General features: G+C 44.3%; 1 non-coding gene across 1 annotated transcript; it reads left to right on the forward strand.

Moving 5' to 3' along the window:
* The first annotated feature begins 4,527 nt into the window (after positions 1-4,527).
* Positions 4,528-4,649, forward strand: LOC118627425. The gene has a single exon (XR_004959168.1). It is a non-coding gene; the product is annotated as a small nucleolar RNA SNORA26 (small nucleolar RNA).
* The last annotated feature ends 419 nt before the right edge of the window (positions 4,650-5,068 follow it).

Raw genomic sequence — 5,068 nt, forward strand, 5'->3', positions numbered from 1 at the left:
AGGGAGGAAGAGAGAGAGAGAGAAACATCGACATGAGAGAGACACACATTAAGTGGTTGCCACCCACCTGACCCCAACTGGGTCCGGGGACAAACTGCAACTGAGGTACATGCCCTTAGTAGGAACTGAACCTTGGACTTTCTGGTCTGCGGGCCAACGCTCTAACCGCTGCCAAACCGGCCAGGCTAGATGCTGCTTTTTGTGTGTGTGTGTGTGTGTGGTATGTGCCCCTAGCGGGAACCAAACCCAGGACTCTCTGGTCCACAGGCCTATGCTCAACCGCTGAGCCAAACTGGCCAGGGCTAGATGCTGCTTTTTTGAGAGCATTTAGGAAAATCTGAAACAGGAGCCAAGACAGGCCATTCCTATGGTAAAGCCACTTGGAACAGTTTGGTGGGCCTGAAAGCTGGGTGGGGCAGGGCGTCAGAGAATCACCAGGGTGGAGCAAACTGTGAGCCTGGTTGCTGGAGTCTCAGATATAGCAGCCTTCTGCTGACCCTGTGGGGGAAGGGCTCACCAAAGGAACAAAGGCCTCTGACAGTATGTCTGTCCAGGAGAAAGCTGCCTCTCTAGCCCTCCCCCTATGCCAAACAACCCGGTTCTTTCCCGTATGTCTCTGATGCCTTTTGAGCTGCCTCCCCCACGCTGTAGCTCACAGGGAGCGGGACTGAGTAAGTCTGTGTGTGGGCCCTTTAAGAGGATCTGCCTGGGGTTCCAGCAGCCTCAGCCTCCCTCAGCCTCAGTTCTCACTGGTTTTTACAGCCAGAAGTTATGGGGACTTCTCTTCCTGGCACTGGAACCCTGAGCTGGGTGCCTGGTGTGGGAGTGGGACAGGGACCCCTCACTCCTCAGGGAGGACCTTAACAGCTAAAGTGTCCTAATTTTTACCCGCCACATGTGGGTGTGGGAACCTCCCTACCGCGCCTCCACCCCTCCTACCAGTCTTGATTCTTCTCTAATTTCATAGTTGTAGGACTTCCATTCAGCTCAATGTCAGGCAGTTATGAATGATGGTTGTTCTGTAGTTTACTTGTAATTTTGATCTACTGAAGGTTATTTGGAAGGAGTGGTGTAGATAGAAGGGGTGGTTACAACATACCACAGAATAGGCAACTGCAATTATTAAACATCCTTGTCCAAAGCCACCCTTGCTACAGAGAATTTCTCTATGGCTGTTCTTTTCCTTAGGGATCCATTTCCATCTGGCAAATGTATTCATTCATTCACTCAGCAAATTGTTACTGAGCCACTTCTGTCTATCAGGCACTTACCGGGAGAGAGGAAACAACATGATCCAATCTGTGGTTTTAAAAGATCACAGGTGGCCCAGGCTGGTGTGGCTCAATGGTTAGAGTGTCAGCCCTGCACTGTGAGGGTTTGATTATGGGTCAAGGGCATGTACTTGGGTTGCAGGTTCTATCCCCAGCCCCATGGGGCTCGTTGGGGAGGCAACCAATTGATGTGTCTCTTTCTCTCTCTTTCTCCCCCTTCCTCCCTTCCACTCTCTCTAAAAATTAAAAAAAAAAAAATCAATAAAAAAAAATGTCCTCAGGTGAGGATTAACACTAAAAAAAAGTAAAGCCCTGGCTGGTTTTGCTCAGCGGTTAGAGCGTCGGCCTGCAGTCCAGAGAGACCCGGGTTTGGTTCCCGCTAAGGGCGCGTACCTCAGTTGCAGTTTGTCTCTGGCCCTGGTTGGTCGTGCGGGTGGCAGCCACTCGATGTGTCCCTTTCACGTCGATGTTTCTCTCTCTCTCTCTCTCCCTCCCACTCTATCTGAACAAAAAATGAAAAAATGTCCTCAGGTGAGGATTAAAAAAAAAAAGTACAGATCACTGGCGGCCCTGGCCTGGGGATAGCGTCATACAGAAACATCAAGGTTTGGGGTTTGATCCCTGGTCAGGGCACATACAAGAGTCAACCAATGGCCCTGGCCAGTTTGGCTCAGCAGTTGGAGCGTTGGCCCGCAGACCCATGAGTCATAGGTTCGATTCCGATCAAGGGCACATTGTACCTCAGTTTTGGTCCTCCCCCGGCCTGGTCGGGGTCCTAAGGGAGGCAACCCGCGGATGTGCCCTCTCACTTCGATATTCTCTCTCCCACTTTCTCCCTCTCTCTCTCCCTCCCACTCTATCTGAAGATAAATAGAAAAATATCCTCAGGTGAGAATTAAAAAAAAAAAAAAAAAAAAGAGTCAACCAATGAATACATGAATAAGTAGAACAACAAAACAATGTTTCATTCTCTCTCTCTCTCTCTCTCTCTCTCTCTCAAATCAATTTAAAAAAATTAAAATTACTGACTAATGGATCAGGGATGCTGGTAAAACCAGGTTGTCAATTATCTTATTTCTGGTGAGAACTTTCGGCTCTTCACTTTCTCCCGAGACCAGGCTTCCCCCGAAACTTTAATCTCATCAGAAGAATATTAAAATTTTCTATTACTTTATTAATCAAAACAATTTAATTCTTTGTTGAAACCTCTTCTCTTTTAGCTATGTCTAGGAGGATTGACTTTAATAAACACACAAATTCATTAAGGTATTTTTCCTAAACTCAGCTCTTTCTATAGAAGGAATTCTGCCTTCTTCCTAAGCTAATTTTCTCAACCTGCCACCAGTTTGCAATAATTTTTCTTACTTTACACCTAGTTTATAAAAGAACAAACTGAGACTTAGAATAATAAAATTCATCTAGTGAATAGTAGAGCTGGGATTTTTAACCTAGGTGTCTGTGATTCCAGCAATTCCAGCCTTAGTATTGTCAGAGTTTTTGCTTATGTTATCCTTTATAATCCTGGAGGGGGAGGCGGGAACAACACATCAAGATAGGTATTAGCATGACCATATTTCAAGAAATAGTAGAACAGAAGCTCAATATTACCCAGTTAATTGTAGTAATTGTGCCTTAGTTCAAGCCCCCTGTCCTCTATTTCTTCTTCCTTTCACTATGCAAATAGCTTTCCTGCCTTAGTCTAACCGTGGTTAAATTAATCCTTCACCCCATTCTTTGCAAAGAGCTTTCTAAATGGCAAATCTGAATGAATCACACCCTCCTGCTTTAAATCCTTTAGGGACTCTCCATCATATATGGCAGTACTTCTCAGATTTTCCCACTAATAAAGTCCGGTGGTCAAGCACACAGACTGTGGGACCAGAATGACAGTTTAAACCCTCACCTTCACCAATGACTGTGCGACTTTGAACAGGTTGCTTTACCTTTCTGTGCCCCAGTTGTTTCATCTATAAAATGGGGATTGTGATGATATTAATGGTACCTATTTCATAGGATTGTTGTGAAGCTTAACTGAGATAATACCTGTAATATTTTACTTATTTAAATATTTATATTAACTTTTTTTTTTTTTTTTATGATATGTGCCCCTAGCGGGAACCGAACCCAGGACTCTCTGGTCCGCAGGCTGATGCTCAACAGCTGAGCCAAACTAGCCAAGGCTATTTGTATTAATTTTTATAGAGAGAGGAATGGAGAGGGAGAGAGAAAGAGAAACATCCATGTGATAGTGGACCATTGATAGTCTGCCTCCTGCACACCCCTTACAGGGGATCAAGCCCTGACTTGGAATCGAACCTGCAACCTTTTGGTCCACTGGACTATACCCAACCAACTGAGCCACACTGGCCAGGGCTGCCTGTAATATGTTTAGAATAGCTCTTGGCACACAGCGACTAATAGACAAATAATGCTCTTCACTACATATTCCTGGCTTTCTGCCTTCTGAGAAAGGATTTTATTTCCTGGCCCTCCTATATAGCTGAGTGTGGCCAGTGAGTTTGAGCAGAAAGGATACTTATCACTTCATGCCTGAAGCATTCATTTATTTGCTGCCTTGAGACTCCTCTGATTCTTTTTCCCTCTGGCATGCCAACCATCAATGTTCAAGATGGTGACTCTTAGTCAGTGCAGCTTACCACAGACTGGGTGGCTTAAAAGCAACAGAAATGTATTTCTCACAGCTCTGGAGACTGACAACTCCGAGATGAAGGCGCTGGCAGATTTCAGTATGGGGCATGGAGAGGGAAAGAATATAGAAAAAGAAATCTATCCCTGGCTGGTTTGGCTCAGCGGTTGGAGAGTTGGCCTTCCAACCAGAGAGTTCGGAGTTCGGTTCCCGCTAGGGGCATGTACAAAAAAAAAAAAAAAAAGTTTGTCAATTGTTTTTTGCCCTGGCCAGTTTGGCTCAACGGTTGAGCATTGGCCTGTGGACCAGAGAGTCCCAGGTTCGGTTCCCACTAGGAGCATGTACCACCAAAAAAAAAAAGAAAAGAAAAGAAAAAGAAATCTAAATTCTCATCTTCTATGGGAGGAAGTGAATAAGCAAAGCTGAAAAGATAAATAATGATAGTATGAGCATGTCATTAGGTAAATTTCAGAAAAATAACTATAGAAGAGTTGCCAACAATTGTCTCAGAGGAGTAGGCATCGAAGTGAGTAAGGGGTGGGGAAGGTGTCGCCATTAGAAGCTTTGTATAACGAGACATTTTAAACTGTATACATATTGCCCTTTCTGGTGCCCTTTTAAGGTTGACACAGTGCCTTAGAAGGCTAACACAGAAGGGTACAGTAAGTCTCCATAAAACCCAGAGAAGAGATGGTAAAACTCCTCTTTGAATCCTGTCTGGAGTCTCAGCTGAACAGAAGAAAATTTCCTTTCAATTTGAGCACCTTTGTGTTATTTTTACACAGTCATTAGCAAAGTGATAAATTTAACCTTACCTTTGACGACACCTTTAGGCATGCTTTTTAAACTCTGGGGATATCATCTATTATTTTCAAATAGATAAGGAGATTTGGATACTTTGCTTTTGGGATACTTTGGTTATCTTCAAGATGGAGAAAAATCCCGATGATGGAACAGTACTTCATTTGGGATTTCCTTTGCATCATCCCTAATCGACAACTATTATCCTAAAGAACTTACTTGATCCTTACCAACACCCCCAAACCTGCTCAATCAGATGTGTCTCTAAACAAGAGACTCCCCAGATCCCAATATTGCCAGGGAAGGCCTGTTATCACTCTTTTCCGGGATCCTCAAAATGCACTACATT

The sequence above is a fragment of the Molossus molossus genome, unplaced genomic scaffold, assembly GCF_014108415.1.
Source record: "Molossus molossus isolate mMolMol1 unplaced genomic scaffold, mMolMol1.p scaffold_m16_p_12, whole genome shotgun sequence".
In the NCBI taxonomy this organism is placed as follows: Eukaryota; Metazoa; Chordata; class Mammalia; order Chiroptera; family Molossidae; genus Molossus; species Molossus molossus.